A 24,226-nucleotide genomic window follows, 5' to 3' on the forward strand; every position below is an offset into this window, starting at 1 on the left:
GATCCCATAGGTTGAGTTCAGTCCTAGAGGGAAGACAGCCCCACTTTTGACTCCAGCAGTCAAAAGTCCAAGTTGTCACTGTGCTTATGATCCACCAGCTTTGAATCAGAGGTTCCCACAGTCTCCCTCCTTGGGTTGGATCATTTTCTAGAACTGCTCAGAGAACTCAGGAAAACAGTTTACTTATCAGATTACTGATTTATTGCAAAGAATAGTAAAGGATATGAATGCAAAGCTGGATGAAGAGTTAGAAAGGGTGAGGTCCAGAAGGGTCCCGACACAGGAGCATCCCTGCGGAGTTTGAATGTGCCATCTTTACTGCATGTAGATGAGGTCTTCTTCACCAACCCAGCTCTCTGAACCTCGTCCTTTAGAATTTTTATGGTGGCCTCATTAGGCCAATGCTGATTAAATCATCAGCCATTAGTAATTAGCTCAATCTCCCCTCCCCAGAGAGCAGCTGATGGGCCTGAAAGTTCTAATCACATGGTCGGTTCCCCCTGGCAATCAGCCACCAACCTGTGCATATCAAAGAACTTTCAAAATATCACCTCATTGGTAAAATTGTCATTATATATAGATGACATGATACTACATATATAAAACCCTAAAGACTCCACACAAAAACTACTAGAACCTATAAATGAATTCAGGAAGGTAGCAGGATACAGGATTAACATACAGGAATCTGTCGTATTTCTTTACAGTAACAATGAAATATCAGAAAGGGAAAATTTTTTTAAAGTCCCTTTTTAAAAAAAAATGCATCAAAAAATAAAATACTTAGGAATAAACCTGATCCAGGAGGTAAAAGACTTACACGCTGAGAACTATAAAATATTGATAAAGGAAATTGAAGATGATTCAAAGAAATAGAAAGATTATCCCATGCTCTTGGATTGGAAAAATTAATATTGTTAAAATGGCCATACAACCCAAAGCAATTTACAGGTTTAATGTGTTCCCCATCAAATTACCCATGACATTTTCACAGAACTAGAACAAACAATTCTAAAATTTATGTGGAACCGTTACTGACCAGGGTTCTTGGACTCCTTAATCAATAGAAATTGACAAGAGGCCAGACAAGAAATTCAGGCGAGGCTTTATTGGGATTCCTGCTGCAGCACAAGGGAGTAAAAACAAGCAACAGGTTCCCTTGCTCGTACCCTGAGGGGGGTCAAACTGGTTCCTTAAATGGGGTGAGGGTAGGGGTGGGTGCAGGGCTCAGGCCAGAGGGGTGATTTAGGTGGTACGCCCACCCTCTTTGGTCCGGTGTGCAGGGATCATGTGCAGTACCCTACTTTTGCGCCTAACACCTCAGAAATGGCAGTTGATTTTTTACTCTTTTTGTATCTTACTGTTCATAATTTGCCACAACTGAGCATGCATGCAGTTATATTAGTCCCTTATACTTCCTTTGTATTCTGTTGCTCAAGGAGATGTTTGTCTAGGTGCAAGCACTGCAGCAAAGGGTCTCAAGTCCCAGCCTGTCTCAGAACCACAAAAGACCCAGAATTGCCAAAACAATACTGAGGAAAAAGAGCAAAGCTGGAGGCACAACCTTTGCAGACTTCAGACAATATTACAAGGCTATAGTAACAAAAACAGCTGATATTGGTACAAAACAGACATATAGATCACTGGAACAGAACAGAGAGCCCAGAAATAAACCCACACACCTACGGTCAATCTTCAACAAAGGAGGCAAGAATATACAATGGGAAAAGACAGTCTCTTCAGGAAGTAGTGTTGGGAAAGCTGAACAGCTGCATGTGTATCAATGAAGATAGAACACTCCCTCACACCGTACACAAAAATGAACTCAAATGACTTAAAGACTTAAATATAAGACATGATACCATAAACCTCCTAGAAGAGAACACAGGCAAAGCATTCCTTGACATAAATCATACCAATGTTTTCTTAGGTCATTCTCCCAAGGCAATAGAAATAGAAGCAGAAATAAACAAATGGGACCTAATGAAACATAAGCTTTTGCACAGCAAAGGAAATCATAAACAAAGTGAAAAAATATCCTATATAATGGGAGAAAATATTTGCAAAGGATGCGACTGACAAGGACTTAATTTCCAAAATATACAAACAGCTCATACAGATCAATATCAAAAAAAAAAAAAAAACCCAAACAATCCAATCAAAAAATGGGCAGAAGACATAAATGGACATTTCTCCAAAGAAGACATACAGATGGCCAACAGGCACATGAAAAGATGTTCAACATTGCTAATTATTAGAGAAATACAAATCAAAACTACAATGAAGTATCACCTCACCCAAGTCAGAATGGCCATCATCAAAAAGTCTAAAAATAATAAATGCTGGAGAGAGTGTGGAGAAAAGGGAACCCTCCTACACTGTTAATGGGAACGTAAACTGGTGCAGCCACTATGGAAAACAGTATGGAGATTCCTTAAAAAACTAAACATAGAGTTACCATATGATTCAGCAGTCCCACTCCTGGGCATATGTCTGGAGAATACTCTAATTTGAAAAGATACATGCACCCCAATGTTCACAGCAGCACTATATACAATAGCCAAGACATGGAAGCAACCTAAATGTCCATCAACAGATGAATGGATAAAGAAGATGTGGTATGTATGTGCAATGGAATACTACTCAGCCATAAAAAAGAATGAAATATTGCCATTTGCAGCAAAGTGGATGGACCTGGAGATTGTCATACTAAGTGAAGTAAGTCAGACAGAGAAAGACATATATCATATGATATCACTTTTATGTGTAATCTAAAAAATAATTCAAATGAACCTATCTACAAAACAGAAGCAGATTCACAGACACAGAAAACAAACTTATAGTTACCAAGGGGGAACAGTAAATTAGGAGTTTGGGATTAGCAGATACAAAGTGCTACATATACAACAGATAAACAACAAGGTCCTACTGTACAGCACAAAGAACTGTATTCAATATCTTGTAATAAAATATAACAGAGAAGAATCTGAAAAAGAAAATATATATACTTATATACACATAGTTCTATATGTATAACTGAATCACTTTACCGACACTTGAAACTAACACAACATTGTAGATGAACTATACTTCAATTAAATAAAAAAACACCTCATTAACATAAACTCAGGTGTGGTTAGATTTAAAAATGGCTTGTTATAAATAACAAGAAACTCATTTCACCTTTTTTAAATTGAAGACTATTTGAGTTACAATATTATATTAGTGTCAGGTGTACAACATAGTGATTCCAAATTTTTACAGATTATATTTCATTAAAAGTGGTTACAAGATAATGGCTATAATTTCTGTGCTATGCACTGTATTTCTTGCTGCTTGTCTATATTTCATACATAGTAGTTTATATCTCTTAATTCCATACCCCTAATTTGCCCACCCCCACCTTCCCTCTCATCTCTGGTAACCACTACTTTGTTTTCTACATCTGTGAGTCTATTTCTGTTTTGCACATACATTCATTTATATTATTTTTTAGATTCCACATTAAGTGACATCGTACATTATTTGTCTTTCTCTATCTGACTTGTTTCACTAAGCTTAATATTCTGATGTGATTTTAGGAACTGAGGGCAAAGCCCAGATATTAAAACAAAAGATGCCTCTTGCTCTAATCTCCTAGAGTGTTACAAGCGTTTTGAGAGCTGTGAGCCAGGAACAATGGATGAAGACCAAACTATCTTTCTTATTATATCACAATGTCACAGTCCACACCCTGGGCTTCAAACACAGATCCCCTTACAGCAACATGATCTTAAAAGTCAAAAGATACCAGTTACTGGAGTAACATTCAGTCACCAATAATTATCCACTCCATCATCACCATATAAAAATTTCTCCAGGGAAAGGCCACTCAGGTTGGACAGCTGTCGTTTGAATGCACCAGTTTCCAAGAGGAGGAACAGTCTTGACAGACAGGTTTACTCCATCAGGCCTCTGATATCACTGAGCTAACAGACAATAGCATCTCTTGCTCTGAGGTGCTATTTGAATACTGGAGTTCCCTTATGACATAACCAATTTAGTCTTTCCTTTGCCCTCAGTTACCATTACTTTCTCCATTTATCCCCAATCTTTTCCACCTTCAGAAAAGACACAGAGTGTGATAACGGTGGTGGTCTACACTGCAGGCAGCAATCCTAGTCTGGTGAGTCCTTCCCACCCAGTCCACTCCTGTTCCCAACGGGGCAGCTACACAGATCCAGAACTGGCAGGTTGCCTTTACCACCAGGCAGCACAGTTATATTTACTGTTAGCCCCAATTTTGCCAGGCCCTAAGGAATTCTGATGTGATTTTAGGGGGTGGGTGTAGGCCCCTGCCTGAAGGCTCTAGAGAATAAGCCATGGGCTGAACTGATAAACAAGCTGTGAGAAATGTCACGTAGCCGGCTGGATAAGAGATGGCCTACTTAATGTATCCAGTATGGACGGCTGGATAGCCAACGACGGGTAAGATCCTCAGAGGAGGACAACCTCAGACAGGCACAGCCGGCTGGATGAGAGATGGCCTACTTAATGAAGTTTTGTGACGAACTTTAAAACAGTCTGTCCTTGATCATGTAACATCCTGTGCTTACTGCAGGAGCCTGGGAACCTGGAGCCTGGGAACCTAAATAGCTTAAGATTATTAACACTGTTATAACTTAGATGATATGTGAGGCACCATGCATGTTCTATGTAAATTCTTTTCTAATAATCAATAAACAGAAAACTGCTTTGCTTCTCTCCACACGGTGTTCGTGTGTACATGATATCGCGCCACCAACAGTGGGGAATAGATTTATTTATTTATTCATTTATAATTAGATTTATTTTAATGGAGGTATCAAGGATTGAGCCCAGGACCTAGTGCATGCTAAGCACATGCTCTACCACTAAGCTGTACCATCCCCCACAACATAAGATTTTAAAGTATAGTAATTAGTTTCTTGCTTACCAATCATCCCTGCTCCCAGCATTTGTAGTCACAGCTCTGGTCCGCTAATCAACGTATCGTATTTTTTAAAAACCTTAAGTGACGCTGGGGAAAAAAGGAAAAATGCAGTTATAACACCATCACCCTGCCCCCTTGACATGAACTGCAGTCACACTAGCATCCTTCCCCACCCCCTTTCCACCCGATCCACCAAGAAAACAGCGGACTCCATCCAGTGGGAGCACTCCATTAATTCCACCCATGTTGAGAGCGCGCACACACTCATGAAGGTGTGTAAGCCTTTTTCATGCCTTTATTCCCCTCTTCCCATTTTAGACAACCAATGTTTTAATTGCCCACTCCAATTCTCTAGCAAACCAGTACTCTGGGGAGGATGTCTCTCCACCCATTACTGGACATTATGGGCTGTAAAGTGTGTTCCTTGTCTGAAGAAGTGACAGCTGGCCATCCAAATGGGTGCAGTTTCTTCTGTTCTGCTTCTTTTCCAGCACTCTGAGCATTTGTATCTACCACCAAGTAAGAAAAGCCCAGTCCAGAGTCGGTGTCTGTTTCTGTCCGGACCCCTCTGTAGACCTCCAGGGCTACAAGCATCCATCTCACTCTCCAGCTATGAACAGTCTTCTCAGGGAGATGCCACATATTCATCTGCAGTCTCTATCTGCTGGAAGATGGACAGCTCTAATGGGCTGTGTTTGCCTTGGAGGGTGCAAGATGAACAGATCTAGATTCAGCCCATCTCTGCATTGCTGCTGTGCCCCCAGAATCACTCATTTCATGGACTGAGGTGGCCACTTAAGCAAGCACAGGGAGGGATATCTGTGTGTTGAATCCAAACATCTTAGCAAAGCTATAAGGGGTTTTCTGATGGGAAGAGACATGTCCTATTTTAATACACCCCTCAAATTCCTATGGTGATTCCTAAAGGGCCATGCCTCATCTGGGCAACTTTTCATAGGCCCTCTGCCAGACCACGTAGCCAAGCCATTGCTCCACTGCCAATGAGTCAGTAAAAATCAAAATTCAGGGACCTTTGCCGCTGTTAAATTCTATTATCCTGCTAGGAAAATGCATGCAGTTCAGCCCACTGAGCCAATTTATTTTTAACTTTGATCAGAAGCAGGATGTTGTCCATTTACTCTGGAACTTCGGTCCACAGATCTAGCAGCCCTTTGTTGGTCACTTGGAGCTATCTGTAGGGCAGTGTCCATGTGACATGAGAATCCAGTGGCTCCTCACATGGTTCCAAAGTCAGTCCCAGGGGAAGAGAGGCTCCCTGATCATACCTCCTCCTTGCATCCCCCAGGGACATGATCCTGTATAAATTATTTCCATTTTGTTACAGAATTCTTCTAAGAACAGACATCACCATTAGAGCACTTCTTCAACATCATCCAAGATATCATGGCTATTTCAGGTCCCAAGATTCTTCAAATCCTTTAGTCAAAGGGACAGTTTCCAATAGTGTCCATTAGCCAGCTACCAGGAACAGCAAGCTTGCCTCTCAAGAAGAAATTCCCTATTCCAATGGACCAGTAGTCATCGCTGGGACATGCAATGTTTGTTACCAGTTCCGACTTAGCACGTCCGATTAATGGCGTCGAAGGGAGAATGCACATGCCTTCCGTTTTACAGTACTTGTTAGGAGTAACATTCCCCAGTCAGAGACAATGTCCACCCCCATAACACAATCAGGTCAAAGAGATGCACTTCTTCACATAAAGCCTGTTGAAATATAACTGTTCTCCAAACATTCACCTTAATTAAATCAGCTCTTGCATCCTTAACTGTAACCTCCAATAGCACTTTATTAAGTTTTACTTTTGCACCTCTAGGTAGGGGATTTGTGTTTCACTGCCAGAGGTAATGTCCATTCCCATAAAACATTCAGGTAAAGGAGACACAACCTTTTTACATAATGCCTGTGTAAACATTCCAATTTTTATAATCCCATCGGCCCTTACATCTTGATGTTCTCAGTCTCGCTGTGGCTCATGTCAGAACTTCACCAGTGGGTTTTGGTATCACCATTGGCGGGGCTCCCACATCAAAGAGTTCTGGAAACTTGTCTTTCCATCACTGACCCTTTTACCCACTCTTCTGCAGAAAGGCTTTGGGTCCCCCAGAAAGGGTCGTGTTAAGGGACTCTGGCCCTTTGGTCAGTCTTCATCTGGATCAATCTGCCTAACCATTGTTCAAAGTGATGGCAAGTTAGATTTCTCATAATTTGACTTTCAGCTTTTAAGATTTCTCCGAACTAGGGAAAATAGAGCTGACTTGTTTGGGACTCCCTGGTGAAGGAACAGTAGGAGTACTTTGGGCCAACCCAATGTTTGGTAGTACTGGTTTAGAACCTTTGTCTGAGCCCCATCAATTTCCATTTTATTCATTCCATTTCTTAATAATCACCTGATGATTCATAAACTGTCCCCCTACTCACTGAGGGCAAGGAGAGACTGAATGAAGAGGAAGATCACACCAGATTGGTGGGTGGCAGGTTTAACAAGCAAGGGAACTTAACTACAAGGCTTGTCTGGGGGGGAGTCACAAGATACAGAGATCTCCACACCCACTCAACACATCTTAAAAAGTTTATACAGAGGCCTTAATTGGGTCCAGTCACATATTTAGTCGGGATGGTCTCAACAACGCCACACTCTCTCAAGGCCATATTCTTGCAACAGCTTCCACTATGGAAAATGTGGGCAGAACATAAGGGCTGCTTGGGTACTTCTTGGTGAACGTGGCTAAGGTCTTCTTGCTCTTCTTTCCTCCTCAAGTGCAAGGTCACAGCCAAAGGGATGCCTCTTGCAAGAAAGTTAAGTGGGACGGGAGGATGGAGTGACACAGGTAAGGTGTTTCCATTTCTGAGGCCAGCCTTGTTTTTTTTTTATTCTCCACACAGTCCCTGCCGCTTCTTAAAAAAAAAAATGTATATTGAAGTACAGTTGATGTATAGTATTATATAAATTACAGGTATACAATATAGTGATTCACAATTTTAAAGGTTATAGTCCACTTATAGTTATTATAAAATCTTTATTCCCTGTGTTGTATAATATATCCTTGTAGCTTATTTTTTTATTTCAATTTTTTTGATAAATAAGTTCATGTGTAAATGTACTCAACATACATAATTGACCTAAAAACTTCAGTAGAAAGTTAAGTTTTAAAACCACTTGGAAAGCCATCTCTATGAAGTGATTTTCCCAGGACCTTATACCAGATGACACCATCTTAACTGGCAGAGGTTCCATGAACTGGAGTCTCTGTTCGCATTCATCGTTAGTGAAAGATGGGATGACTCAAGGTAGAAACACAGCATATTATAAACAATTTTTTACCAAAACAGCCACAAGTTAAACCAAAGTACTTTACAGATTTTACTACACACCACCATAAAAATGGCCCTTACTTACGCTCTCTTGTGCGGTATCCAGCAAACCTGTCTTCAGACATGATGACGACTCTCTTAGCGTGGGTAGCACACAGATTAGTATCTTCAAATAAACCCACCAGGGGCACTTCACTAGCCTCCTGGAGGGCACCAAGGGCAGCACTCTGGAACCTCAAGACAGTTTTGAAATCCTGGGCCATCTCCCTCACCAGCCTCTGGGAAGGCAGCTTCCGGATCAGAAGCTCAGTGGATTTCTGGTAAGCGCAAGGGTCGCCAGCCTGCAGCAATGAGGTTTTTTCACCCTGGCAGTAGAAGGGGCACTTTTCTCAGCAACTTTAGTGGCCAGCTGTTGGCCGTGCACTTTCCCACCATGGACTTTATGCCATGTCTTCTTCATCCAGTTATCTGATGATGGACACTTAGGTTGCTTCCATGTCTCAGCTACTGTAAATAATGTTGCTATGAACAATGGGGTGCATGTATCTTTTTGTATTAGAGTTCTGGGGGATTTTGGGGGTATACACCCAGGAGTGGAATTGCTGGGTCATGTGGTAATTCTATTTTTAGTTTTTTGAGAAACCTCCATAGTGTTTTTCCACAGCAGCTGCACTAGTTTGCATTCCCACCAACAGTGTAGGAGGGTTCCCTTTTCTCCACATCCTCGCCAACCAACATTTGTTATTTGCATTCTTTTAGATGGTAGCCATTCTGACAGGTACGAGTTGGTATCCCATTGTGGTTTTGATCTGTGTGGTTAGCAATGTTGAGCCTCTTTTCATGTGCCTGTTGCCTTGCGGCTTCTTAACTGAACTCCAGAGTTCTCCCAGAGCTATTATCATTAGTGAATAATTATTAAATGGTTGTTTTTATCAGGTACAAGTGCTGGGATCTCCTAGTCCACCATGCTGCCGATTCCTAATTTTTCTTTAAGAGATAAAGATAGTACATAGAAAATAGGTATTTTTTACATGGTATTGTCATCAGTGGAGTGCTTTCACAGAGCTCAATTGGGACAAGCTAGGAAAACCAGCTGGTTTCTGCTATTTCTCCAAAGACCTGATGACTGTCCTTTACACTGTAATTGGGTTTAGGACACAACTCAGAGCACAGAAATTGCTGGCAATTATGAAAGATAGGGTTTTTTTTTGTTTTGTTTTGTTTACTTAGGGAAAAAGAGAAATTCCTGGACTGTGACCTGTTTAAACTGACATGGACCTATTAAAGGTGTTTGGAAATGTCTCTCAGTTGGTCAATATTTGGGTCACAGAACTTTCTCAGGATCTAGCCATCACACTGAAGATCAATGCCCGTCATACTCCCTCAATCGGAGAACTCTGGGAAGAGGTCCTGATCTAGACTCCAGGGACCATCACCCCCAGGTAAGGCATATAATTGTATAAACTGATCCATGTCATAAGGAGTGGAGGCCCAAGGAAGGTCAAAGTCTCTGAAATTTATCTGTTGGAGATCATCAGGCAGCAGCCCACAAGATGAACTGCACGGAGTAGCACCGGCTGCCTGAGGTTGCTCAATACCAGACTTAGGTGGTTCATGGTCAGAGGCATCTGAGATGCTGAGACCTGTGGGACGACTGTTTGCTGAAGTGGCAGGTGAGGAGGCCTCTTCCTCCTCCACTGAACTGACCTGTTGTAGGTCTTCTAGTGACAGATTCTCCCCAGTTTGCTGCTCCTGCTTCCTCCATTTGACACGCTGATTCTTAAACCAAGTCTGGGGAGGGAAGAGATGAACAGGTGCATAAGAGGGGATAGGTCCAAAGGGGGATCCTCATACACCTCAGAAACTAGGCAGCTTTGGGCATGTGAAAGCTACTCTTACATGTCTTCATATTTATTTGAATGAGGAAAGTTCTTTCTATCCTCTTCTGTTCTGGGATCCAGAGAGCAAAGGGCGTGCAAGATTGTGTTAGCGATGGGGAGACCAGGACAGAGCACTTCAAGCCTAGATCAGGAGGTATGTTTAGGAAAGTTGGTTTTGTCTTGGTGGACACTCTGGGTTCTCAAAGCAAGGATTCTGAAGCCTGAGAATATGGAGTGGGAGTCTGGCTTGGGGGTGCCTTCAGGATCCATCAAGGGGTTCTTACGCCCTGAACATTCTGTGGGCACTTAGTTGCAAGGTATCTAGATGATCATGAATGTCATGATTAACGAGAACCAACAGGAACAAACCCAAATGGGAGTATCTGAGATCCATGGACAAGAGATCTCATCTAGCATTGTGGGTCTAGAGTCAGAAAGGCCTGGGTTCAAATTCTAGCTATTTTGTTTATAATTCTTGGAAAACAATTCCTCCCTATTAACTTCAATAAAAGGAATGGTCATTAGAATAAACACATAAATGCTTAACATGTGTCCTGGCACATAGCAATCGCTCGAGCAATTCGAATTACACAATGACTGAAAGCATGTGTGAAACTCTGGGTTAGATGTGCTCTCTAGCTACCTAGAGACAGAATCAGGAACATACCTTTATTATCGACTCGTCAAGATGAATACTTGAAGAAAGCTGGTTTACAATGAACCAATTTGGGTACCTGGTCTTTTCAAATGTATCTCTTAGTACTCTAAGTTGTCCCCGACTAAAGTGTGTGCGGAATCGGCGAGTGGTACTCGGCTTTTCTGTAATGGGGATAGAAAAAAGGCTTTCGTCCAAAATATCCCCAATAATAAAGGTAGTGGATAAATCACGTACAAAGCAAGTAGAAAGGGTAAAAGATACAAGGAGGGTGTATAACATAAAAATATGTAAAATGTGCCATCAAAAACATAAAACCTGGGAGGGGAGAATTAAACATATAAAGTTTGGGATGTGTTCTAAATTAAGTTACTGTCAACTTAAAAGAGATTATCAAATACATAGGATATCATATATGGGAACTTCATGGTAACCACATAGAAAACATTTCTATTAAATACCTAAAGAAAATGAGAAAAGATACAAACATAACACTAAATAAAATCAAACCACAAGGGAAGAGAGAAAGAGAAGAAGAAAGAACAGAGAGGAACTACAAAAACAGCCAGAAAATAATTTTTTAATGACAACCATTACATACTTATCAATAATTACTTTAAATGTAAGTGGATTAAATTCTCCAATCAAAAGACATAGATGGCTGAACAGATTTAAAAAAAACAAAAACCTAAGGCCCTTCTATACAATGGCTACAAGAGATGCACTTCAAAACTAAAGATACTAAAAAACAAACAAAAACAAACAAAAAAAAACACCTGAAGATACAGATTGAAAGTAAAGAGATAAAAAAAAAAGCTATACCATGCCAATGGAAAGGAAATGCAAACTGGTGTAGCAATACTTACATCAGAAAAAGTGACTTTAAAACAAAAGATTGTAACAAAGGACAAAGAAAGGCATAACAGAATGATAAAGGGGCCAACCTACAAAAAGGATATAACATTTATAAACATTTATGCTCCCAACATAGGAGGACGTAAATATAGAAAGCAAATATTAAAGATGAAATACACAGCAACACAAGAATAGTTGGGGACTTTAATATAATGAATCAAGGACTATTATTACATTTTTAAGGAAACTACTTTCAACCTAAAATTCTCTAAGCAGTCAAATTTATCCTTCCACGTGAAGACAGGATAAAGACGCTTTCAGATGCTCATTGGTTCAACCAACTTACCTTCCATGCACTACATGAGGATGTAGTTCAACCTAGCAAAATAAAGAGCAAGGGGGAATTTATGTAGAAGAAAAGAGAGTAACATGGGGAAGTCCCAGGCTGAGGCCTATACACCAGGCCTGGAAAGCAAACAGAGCTGATTCCAGGAGGACAGAAGTACCTGTGTAAAAGACACAAGCCCCAAATGGAGTCATCTGTGTAAGCCCCATACCAGCAAACCAAAACTCAATACTTAGCCTAACTGCAGTTTCAGCCTCTCCCAGGAATGGGACCTTTAACCAGTCAGTCTGGAATTTCCTGGCCAGCACCGGTGAGGTAATCTGCCACACAGACCTCTACCTCCCCACAAAGGTGACTGCCTGAAATAATCCTCTCTCGTTTATGACTTCCTTGTCCCACACACTTTCTGCCTCTAAAATCTTTCCATTTTGTACAGCTCCTCAGAAGTGCCTTTCGATTTCCTAAATTGGATGTTAGTCATTTCATTAATTGTTGAATAAAGCCAATTAGATCTTCAAATTCCCTCTGTTGAACTTTGTTCTTTAACACACCACATAAGAGACAATCAGTAAAATTAATTCATTTGATTATCTAATTGGCTTGGATATTCGGGAGAAAATACTGAAGATGCCATCGGCCAAACTGATAAATCAGACAGTTCAAAGTTAAGAAGGATGCATCTTAAGCATATGAGAAAAAAGAAAGAATATTACCTCAAATTATAAAGTTTATGTTACATGAATCATTTCAGTATAAATTAACTCTGCAGTGAATAATATTTACATGTGATTAAAATTGATAGTGACTTAATCAAATTATTATTATTACATTATTATTAAATTATTTTAATTAACCAATGTTAATTTTTACCTTCTATTAGTAAGTTGTATAGAGTAAAACTGAGGAGAGATGTGGCTATGAGTCTACAATCTTCATCTACCAAACTGAAAGGACAATATCAAAGTTGATGAATGAATTAATTTCATTAGTTCAGTATTAAACAATATGGATGGAACATGTACCAAAGGAACCAGTTACAATTTCTGATAAGTGAGCGTGTTGAGGCATAACACTGCTTTTTTTTCTAACATTAAAATAATTTTTAAAGCAATTGAAATGGAGAAGGTAAATAAAATTATTTTCACATGCCTGGACAAGAAATACACTTCTATGCTAGGCTTTCTAAATGCCAATAATAAAAGGGAAAAGCTGATAAACATCACAGCATCAATATTTAAAATATCTGGACAATAGAACTCATGAGTAAATTTTAAAACAGATTGGGAGAATATATTTGCAACAATGTAAGAGACAAATTGTTAGTGTCTAGAATACAACAAAAATGTCCTGCTAAAACTCAAGGGAAAAAAGAAAACACTTGAGAAACAGCAAAGGAGAGAAGTGGGAAATTAGTACACAAGAAAAGCAGAATGGACTTTAAAATAGAGTGAAGAGTCTCAGTTGCACTAGTTAATAAAGAAATGCAATTGGATCAAATTTTAAGAACCCACTATTAAAAACAAGACAATAGACCCAAAATGGAGTCACTTACGCCAAGTTCCATATCAACAAACCGAGACAATTTAGTTTCAGCTCTCCCAGAAATGGAATCTTAAACAAATCAATCACTAATTGCTCCATCAGCTCAGTTAGGTAACTTCCTGATAGGCCCATGCCATCCTATAAAGGGAAGGAACTCTGCAATAATCAATCTGCTTTTTTGCTTTGTATAACTTCCGAGTTCCTCCGCCCTGCCTATAAGTCATTCATTTTGTACAGCTCCTCAGAGCCCGTTTTGATCTGCTGGATTGGATGCTGCTCCATTCTTGAATCGTTGAATAAAGCCAACATGATCTTCAAAATTTGTTCATTTGAGTTTTGGTTTTGAACACCACCAAATGATTGACATTTTTAAAGTATGACAACATCAGGTGTTTAAAAGGTGGAGAAAGAAAAACTCACATTACTGGTAGGAGTCAAGTTATTGATTGTTTTTCAAATACTCTCTATTGGTACAACCCAGTGGTTCACCAAACTGACAACCCAGGGATGACCACAAACTCTCACCCCTCTAGCCTTAGTTTATCTACAACCCAATCACTCAGCCTCTAGCATCTTAAGTTTACACTGCCTTTGCCCCAGCTTACCTGCCATGTATCCTTCAGAAGAGCAATGAATCAACCAGGTGTGTTTTCTGACTGAAATTTAGTCTAAGTGTCTACTGGGCTTAGAAGTCTAACATTTAAGCAAAATTTTAATGCAATCAGATCCCACCCTATTCTCCCTAATGCCACACCCTCCAATGATCCACTCATCACAGGCTTATTGAGAACCTCTTTTGTGCCGGGTGTTGTGCAGGGTCCTTGGAATAAAAGTGTGACTCAAGATCTAATCCCTGACCTCAAAGAGTGGAGGAAAAATAAATGAAAGTCAAGAAGAAAATGGATAAAATATTCACAACTGTCACTCAGGACAAAAGAGTAAACAAAAAGGGTGCTGGGAGAAAGAATAAGCTGGTAAGACACCCGAAATTGGAAGGTGAGGAAGAGACTCTATGCGTGGGCAGATCTTTGTGTGGCTTGGGGTGCAAGCAGGAGGTGCCAGGGGACAGCGTGTGGGGAAGATGGACTGTCAAAGCCCACAGCATCCAGTGTCGCCCAGCCTTTCCCACACAAGACAGCAGCAAACCTGGGTGAAGAACTTAGCAGAGCTTAAATCATAGAGGTCCTCATAACGTTTGTGAAGGAGTTTGGATTTGCGACAGGTGAAATCCCATGAAGAATTCTAAGTAAGGGAACTTAACATATGAATTGTATTTTTAAAAAATCACGCCTCTCAAAATGCAAATCAAAACCACAATGAGGTATCACCTCACATCCATCAGGATGGCCATTGTCAAAAAATCTACATAATACATGCTGGAGAAGGTGTGGAGAAGAGGAAACCCTCCCACACTGTTGGTGGGAATGTAAATTGGTGCAGCCACTATGGAGGACGGTATGGAGGTTCCTTAAAAAACTAAAAATAGACTTATTACCATATGATCCAGCAATCCCACTCCTGGCCATGTATCTGGGGAAAACTCTAATTCGAAAAAACACACGCACCCCCGCATTCATAGCAGCACTATTTACAATAGCAAAGAAATGCAAGCAACCTAAATGTCCATCAACAGATGACTGGATAAGGAAGAGAGGGGGGTGTGTGTGTGTGTGTGTGTGTGTGTGTGTGTGTGTGTGTGTGTGTGTAAAATGGAATATTATTCAACCAGAAAAAATGATTTGCAACATGGATGGGCCTGGAGATTGTCATACTAAGTGAAGTAAGTCAAACAAAGAAAGACAAATACCATACGATATCACTTACATGTGGAATTTTTAAAAACACAAATTTTATTTACAAGCTGGAAATAGACTCATGGACATAGAAAACAAATTATGGTTACCAAAGGGGAAGGGGGAGGAAAGATAAATTATGAGTTTGGGATTAACAGATACACACTACTATATACATGGCATTTTTCTTCCTCTTTTTGGCTTACTTAGAATGATGATCTCCAGGTCCATCCGTGTTGCTGCAAATGGTATTGTTTTATTCTTTTTTATGGCTGAGTAGTATTCCATTGTATGAATATACCACATCTTTATCCATATGGTCAGACTTTATTTTGATTTCACCACTTTTCCTACTAATGTCTTTTCTCACACGTTATTTTTTAGAGCAGTTCTAGGTTCTAAGCAAAACTGAGAGCAAAATAATTTCCACGTATACCGTCTCCACACATGCAGAGCCTTCCCACTCTCCACATGCCCCATCAGTGGTACGTTTCTTATAATAGATGAGCCTACATTGACACATCATAATCATTCAAAATCCATAGTTTACCTTAGGGTTCACTCTTGGTGTTGTACATCTGATGGGTTTGGACACATGTATAATAACATATATTCATCCTTATAATATTATGCAGAGTATTTTCACTGCCCTAAAAATCTGCGCTCCACCTACTCATCTCCCTCACCCCTGGGAACCTCTGATCATTTTACAGCCGCCATAGTTTTACCTTTGAGTGTCCTATAGTTGGAATCATACAGTATGTAGCCTTTTCGGATTGGATTCTTTCACCTTAAGGTTCTTCCATGTCTTCTCATGGCTTCATAGCTCATACTTTTTAATGCTGAATCATATCACATTGTCTGGATGTACCACAATTTACTCATCCATTCACCTACTGAGAAACATCTTGTTTTTTTCCAAGTTTTGGCAATCATGAGTAAAGCTGCTATAAACATTCGTGTGCAGGTTTTTCTAGGGACATAAGTTTTCAGCTCTTTTGGGTAAACCATTTAGGAGCACAACTCATGGATCACATGGTAAGAATATTCTTAGTTTTGTAGGAAACCATCAAACTATCTTCCAAACTGGCTGTACCATTTTGCACTCCCGCCAGCAAATTATTATTATTACATTATTATTAAATTATTTTAATTAACCAATGTTAATTTTTACCAGCAATGAATGAGTTCCTGATGCTCCACATCCTCACCAGCATTTGGTGTTGTCAGTGTTCTAAATTTTAGGCATACTAAAAGTGTGTAGTGGTATCTTGTTTTAATTTACAATTCCCTAATAACACTTGATGTTAAGCATCTTATCACAGGCTTATTTGACATCTGTATATCTTCTTTGTTGAGGTCTGTTCAGATCTTTGGCCCATTTTAAAAACTGATTTGTTCTCCTTGTCATTGACTTTTAAGAGTTCTTTATTTATTTTAGACAACAATCTTATCAGATACGTGTTCTGAAATTACTTTCTCCCAATCTTTGGCTTGTCTTCTCATTCTCTTGAGAGTGTGCAGGGTTGTGGGGGTTTTTTGTTTGTCTGTTTGCTTGTTTGTTTGTTTGTTTTACTTTACCAGAAAAGAGATCTTTTTCAGCCAGTAGTTCTCAAACTTTAGGGTGCATGAGGACCACATGGAAGGCTTGTAAAAACACAAAAAGTTGGGTCCCACCCCCAGAGTTTATGATTCAGTAGATACGGACTGGGACTCACAAATATACATTTTCGTAAGTTCCCAGATGGGCTGATTTGTTGCTCTGGGGACCACACTTTGAGGATCACTGTTTTCTTAGCAACCCCAGGGTAGTCTTTTCACATATAGTGAAACCTCCTGGTGACTTCATGGATGAACTATTAAGCCTTAGGCCAACTCTGTATCTGTTATAAATATTTTCAATATCAAGTTTTGATGCCAGTTTTTTGTTTTAAAGAACCATTTCAATTTAGGTCATTATGAAGCCTAAAAATTTCAGGAATACTCAATTACTTTCAACTATGGATAGACTTTAATTTTAACGTTTTCTGAAATTGTGTGCTTTCTATGATTTGGAGAGAATTTGGTTTAAAAGGGGTCATTTGCAATGCTGTAAAAATCACCAGTGATTCACACTGTGGGAGAGAACAGCTAGATACTCACCAATTATATTTTCTCTTTCCCAGGCATGTAGAAAAATACATATGGATACTGATCCATAATTTTCCTTTGTTGTGATATCTTTGTCTGGCTTTGGTATCAGAGTAACCTTGGCCTCACAGAATGTTTTATATAATTCAGCAGTGAAGTCATCTCATCTAAGGGGATTTTAATTGGGAGGTTACTGATTCAATCTCTCTACTCTTATGGTTCTATTTATATTTTATATTTTTGTTGAGTCAGTTGCGGTATGTTAAAAACAAAAACAAAAATTCACTGAGTGGCCAAGATGGCAGAGTAGGAAGACCCTGGGCTCACCTCCTCCCACAGGCACACCAAAATCACAACTATTTACAAAGCAACTATCTATGAGAATGACCTGAAGACTAGCAAAAAAAATCTTCTACAACTAAAGATACAAAGAAACCACAAGATAAGCAGGAGGGGCAAAGATGCAGTATAACAGAGACCCACACCCCTAATTAGACAAACCACAAATGAGAGGATAGTTACCACTGCAGAAGTTCTTCCAAAGGAGGGAGGGGTCTGAGCCCACAGTGGGCTCCCCAATCCAGGGGTTCTACATCAGGAAGACAAACACCTAGAACATTTGGCTTTGAAAGCCAGTGGGATTTGGGGGAGAATCAGAGGACTGTAGGAAACAGAGACTCCATTCTGAATGGGTGCGTACAAAATCTCTCATGCTCTGAGACCCAGGGCAGCCATGGTAATCTGAAGGGAACCTGTGTTAGACACACGTGCTGATCTTGGGGAGCATCCTGGAGAGGCAGGAGGAAACTGGGACTCACCCTGGGAAAACAGACACTGCCAGCAGCCATTCTGGGGTGCTCGTTTTATTACAAGGACACTGCTGCTGCTGACAAGTGCCATTTTGGAATCCTCCCTTTAGCTTATTAGCACCGGGACTTACACTCGTTCATTAGTCAGTTAGCACCAGTCCTGGGGCTGCCCCAGGACCTGGCCCCACCCACCGGAGGCTCCAGGACCCTGCCAAGCCCACCAATGGGCTGGTACTAGCCCTGAGACCCAGGGCCCTGCAGCTGGCCTTCAGGACACAGCTCTGCTCACCAGTAGGTGATGCCAACTCCAGGATCCCCAGAACCCTACAACAGAGGACCTGGGACACAACACCATCCATCAGTGGGCTGACACAGCTCTGGGAACCCTGTGCCCTATAGCTAGAAACCCCAGGACCTGGCTCCACCCACCAGTGGTCCAGCAACATCCCCAGGACACAGCCTCACCCACCAGGGTGCAGACACCAGCCCGAGGACCACCTCAACCCTGCAGTCAGTTGAGTCAGGACTTGGATCACCACCAGCAAGCTGGCACCAGCCCCAAGACACCCTGGGCCCCTGATCCAGCTGCCCCAGAATCCAGCCCCATATGTCAGCAGCACAGTACAAGCTCTGGGACTCTGACCCCTCAGCCATTCAGACCAGAGCCTGGCTCTGCCTGCCCGTGGGCCAGCACTAGCCCTGGAACACTTGGGGCTCCACAGCCAGCAGCTTCATGCCCCAGCCTCACCCACTAGTGGGGCGGCACTAGGACAGGGACTCCCTGGGCCATGCAATTTCAGCCTCTTTGTTCCTCCTCCTTAAAACAAACAAACAAAAAGCAACCTAACGCAAAGAACCATGTCAGAATGGATCTGAGGTTTGTCTCAAAGTCCTTGCTTGGCACCCTTCAATAAACCTTACTTTGCTGCAAATACACATTGTCAGAATCTGTCTTTCTGCACCTAGGGTACAAGAGCTCCTGCTCAGTTACAATCTGGCAACCACAAAGGGACCTCTCAGGTTCCTTTGAAGTTAGTGTCCATGGTCTGCTGGCTCTCTGCAGGTTCAGGGATTTCCCTTTGCGGATACAGCAGATGCCCAGGCCTCTTTGGCCTGGGGATCTAGCTGGGGAATCCCCTTTGCAGCCCAGCATCAGCAACACTAGGCAAAGTTTTAGGCTTGCAGTAAGAAACAGTTTTTGGATTGACCTACATCTAGTGCTAAGCAACCAGCACAACAGTGTGAGCCAAAAACATTTATTCCCAGTATTGTGGTGCCCTCCTAGGCTCATTGCCTGGTATTGGGGGAGGAATTGGGTTTGATAAAAGAGCCTAAGGTTGTCTTTGGAATTGGTTTGGCTTTAAATTTTTTGAAACTGGTTTGACACTAAACCTTTTGGAAGTGGTTCAACTTTTCTCCTGTAAGTATATATTTATCTTAAAGAAGGTACATTATTTTAATTGGCAGACATGGAAAAGGGAAGTTCAGTTCCTAAAAACAGTCCTTTAAAATGCATCCTACAAAACTGGACCACTTTCAGTTGTTATGGTTCCATTACTAAAGCCAAAATGACTTTTTTTTTTTTTGGTAACACTGCATGGCCATAATATTCTTCAGACTCTACAGAAAAATGCCCAAGATAAGGCTCATATGACAATCCAAAACTGGTTTTACTAACTTGATAAAATATTTTTTCAGAATTCTGACCCTAAGGGAACAAGTCTCTCTAGGAGGAGCTTGCTTTTTTTCTCCCTGTAACTTCAGATGTAAATCTTTGACCAGGGTCCTCAGGAACTCCTGTCACTTCATCTGGATCATCTCCAATTTCTGAGACTGAGGCAGGAAAAAAGGCAAGAGATCCTTTTAAACCTAAATTATTTCAACTGTTATTTATAAACTAATGACTTTTATATGGTAATACCTGATGCATGACTAAATTTTAAAATGAAAGTATGAAATCTCTGGTTGTATCTGTCTATATATCTACGTGTGCATTATGAATATGTGTTTACCTTGAAAGAGCATTATCAAAATTAATTTGTAAATGTGTTCTATTCAATTGGCTTAAAGGAACTTAAGGGCCTGTATAAATTCTTAGAAATATAAAATAAACTAAGCAGAAGAATTTCAGGATTACCTGACCTGGAAAATAATCAGTATTAAATGAATATCTGATATTAGAGTTAGTTGACACTAGTTAATTAATCTAGACATGTCTTTAGAGTCAACACCGTAAGTATAATGCTTTGAATGTACCTAAGTTTACTAGAAGTTAAATAAGATCTTATTCAATCTGTTGCAAATTTGCCAGTAAGAAAGATAATTGGGTTCAATCCCCAGTACCTCCATTAAAAATAAACAAATAAACCTAATTACCTGTTCCCTCAAAATATTTTTAAAATAGAAAAAAATTTTTAAAAAAAGAAGTGTCATAGAAATGTCACAAGATGATTAATTCCAGCCTCTTTGCTCTTCCCCTTTATAAAAACCCCTAACTCAAAGACCTGAGGGCTTGTCTCCCACTCCCTTGCTGGGTGCCCCTCATAATACTCCCTACAATACACCCACTGTCAGAGTTTGTCTTTCTTGGCCACGGGCACATGAGCCCTTGCTGGTTACCAAACTGCCCTGGAAACTTACAAAAATGGTATAGCAAGGCAGAAGAATGTTCTAGATTAAAAGAGACTAAAGAGACACAGCAATCCATTGGTATGCATAGAACTTGATTGGACTCTGGGCTTAAAATCTGCTATAAAGGTCATGTTTTAGGATAATTGGGGAAATTTAAATATGAAGTATGTATTAGTTGACAATTCTTTTTTAAAAAATTTTCTTGTCTTTCTTTTTGGGGGGAGTCATTGGGTTTACTTATTTATTATTGTTATTATTTTTTATTTAGCAGAGGTACTGGGGATTGAACCCATGACCTCATGCATGCTAAGCACGCACTCTACCACTGAGCTCTACCCTCCCTTCATAAGCAGCAGAGCAGAACATCTATCAGTCACATGGAAGTGCAAAAACTGGAGCTTAGTGCTTGCCAAGGGGGGAGGAATCTGATAAGCAGCTTAGGCTAAAGCTCTGAGAGGGATACACCCTAGAGGAATAAGTGAATCAGTCATCACTCAAAGCAGGTAAGACTGAATCTAATCAGCTCTGTTATTATTTGGACGAAAGAATGTAGTACATATCCACTCTCACTGCCTGAAAAGCTAATCTATTTAGAGGAAGATAACACAATTTAAAGCTTTAAGAATGCCTGCATCTAAAAAGCACAAATACTGCCTTTATCAAAAATTCAGCAAGCATACCAGGAGACCTACTGGTACAAACCTACTGCACAAATTAGATTTGTAAAATCTAATCTCATTGAATGACTCAAAGCTATGAAACCAGCATCCTATGATTATCTACTTGAGAAGACAACACTCTCACAGTTCTATAATTAGAGTTAACGTTTATCGGGTATTTTCTTTGTGCCACGTATGGTTCTAAGGTGATTTCATCTGTTTCCTTTAATCTTCACAGAAACTCTGTGATGCAGGTCTATTGTTGTCTAGGCTTTACAGATGAGACCTTTAAATGACAGAGAATTTAAGTAACTTGTTACTATTCATGGATTAACTAGTGGCAAAATCAGGTTTGTACCCATTCAGTCTGAATCCAAAGTCTCCTATCTTAATTCTTATCATAGCCCTCAGGAACTCCTATGGTATTAATCATTATCAGCCTCTCCTCTGAGCTTGAGACTTGTATAGCTTGACTTGTGAGCTTATCTGGAATGTCTCAAAAGATCTCTATATCTCCTAAATCAAACTCCTGATTTTATTCTCCCAAACTAACTTCTTGCAGTGCTTCCCATCTTAGTAACTGGCGGCAACGTCCGTCCATGTCTAATGAATCACAAACTTAATCCCCTTCCACCAATCCAAGTCAAGTTATCCTCCAAAACATCTCTCAGGTATGTCCTCTTTCCCATCTCAATCAACCCTAGTCCCAGGTATCATCATCTCTCAGTTGAACAACTAGTAATTGATTCAATTCCCTGTCTCTTGCACTCCATTCTCCAGGAGGGAGCAAGGGGTATATTTTCAAACGCACATCTAATCACGTCCCACTCCCGTACCAATGGTTTCTCCAGCTTTCAGGTGAAGATCAAAGCCCTCTCCATAGCCACTCAGCTTTTTATGAGGCCCAGGCATGCGTGAGTGAGAGTTTATAGGTAAGCATGAGGAGGCAGCTAAAATGATGCACTGTGTAATGTGTAAGAGTTGGAGATATCAGTATGAATTCATGCTTGGTTTAATATAGGTGTTTACATATATAAATATTTATAGATATGTGTATATACTCAGGTTTCCTTGCTCTGTCAGCTCGAGACCTGAAAGCAGTGACACTCCAGTAGTAATGATCACACTAAAACCCAGATCTGGGTTGCTAATGAAATCCTACAATAAAAGGAACTAGAGTTCCTTGGGAAAATGACTAACTCTGGGACTAAAGCACAAAATAGACAAGCCTGGAGCATCCTGGAGTTTCAGAAATTAAGGACATCTTCAAAAACAAAACAAAACCCCACAATGATGGGGGAAGGTCAAAGGGACAGAGGAGCCAACTGAAAGAGCTCCCAAGGACCAAAGCTGGGACAATCTGAACAACAAAAATAAAATCTGGATTATAATTCAAAGTGTAAAATATATGTCCATGAGTCCATACTGACAAAAACAAATGATTGAAAACCCACACACCTATGTTAATCTATGACAGAAAACCACAAGACTATATACAATGAAGAAAAGACAGTTTCTTCAGCAAGCAGTATTGGGAAAGCTGGATAGCTACAGGTAAATCAGTGAAATCAGAACACTCCCTCACAACACATACAAAAATAAACTCAAAATGGTTTAAAATCTAAATATAAGACATGACACCATAGAACCCCTAGAAGAGAGCTTAGGGAAACCATTCTCTGACACAAATTGTAGCAGTTATTTCCTTAGATCACTCTCCAAGGCAAAAGAAACAAAAGCAAAAATAAACAAATGGGGCCTAATCAAACTTAAAAGCTTTACCCCAGCAAAGGAAACCACAAACAAAATGAAAAGACCACCTACTGAATGAGAGGAATATTTGTAAACGTGAGACTGACAAGGCAAGATATACGAACAGCTCATACAACTCAATAACGAAAAAACAAACAGCACAATCAAAAAATGAGCAGAAAACCTAAATAGATATTTCTCCAAAGACATTCAGATGGCCAACAGGCACATGAGAAGAGCTCAACATTGCTAATTATTAGAGAAATGTAAACCTAAACCACAATGAGGTATCATATCACACCAGTCAGACTGGCTATGATCAAAAAGCCTACAAATAATAAATGCTAGTGAAGAGTGTGGAGAAAAGGAAACTCTCCTACACTGTTGGTGGGAATGTAAATTGGTGCAGCCACTATGGAGAACAGTATGGAGGTTCCCTAAAACACTAAAAATAGAGTTACCATATGATCCAGCAATCCCAACCCTGGGTACATACAAGAACTCTAATTCCAAAAGATACATTGGGAAGGTGGGGAGGTGAGTATAGCTCAGTGGTAGAGCACATGCTTAGCATGCTTGAGGTCCTGGGTTCAAACCCCAACACCCCCAAAAACAAAAACAGAAAGATACATGAACCCCAATGTTCATAGCAGCACTATCTACAATAGCCAAGACAAGGAAACAACATAGGTGTCGATCGATAGATGAATAAAGATGTTTTATATATACACACACACAGATATACACATTTATATAGTTGTTATATATAAATATAGATATATTTGAAATATGTATGATAAATTTATAAGATATATTTTATAGATACGTAGATTAAATATATGTATAACTATAATATGTATTTTTATGTATTTTAAATATATATTTATAT

The 24,226-nt window shown here is 40.1% G+C and overlaps 1 non-coding gene across 2 annotated transcripts in view; it reads right to left on the bottom strand.

The window, feature by feature from the left end:
- The window catches only part of LOC102510586, a 71,713-nt gene that overhangs the window by 28,041 nt on the left and 19,446 nt on the right, over nucleotides 1–24,226 (bottom strand). Inside the window, exons 1-3 of one of the 2 annotated variants that reach the window (XR_004322345.1) lie at nucleotides 10,833–10,972; nucleotides 9,993–10,076; nucleotides 4,955–5,038 (exon numbers count right to left, since the gene is read on the bottom strand). This is a non-coding gene — a transcript (uncharacterized LOC102510586). Of the gene's footprint in view, nucleotides 1–4,954; nucleotides 5,039–9,992; nucleotides 10,077–10,832; nucleotides 10,973–24,226 lie in introns of those variants that run through there. The other variant, XR_004322344.1, reaches the window with a different exon arrangement.

Source organism: Camelus ferus, chromosome 9 (assembly GCF_009834535.1).
Source record: "Camelus ferus isolate YT-003-E chromosome 9, BCGSAC_Cfer_1.0, whole genome shotgun sequence".
Classification (NCBI taxonomy): domain Eukaryota; kingdom Metazoa; phylum Chordata; class Mammalia; order Artiodactyla; family Camelidae; genus Camelus; species Camelus ferus.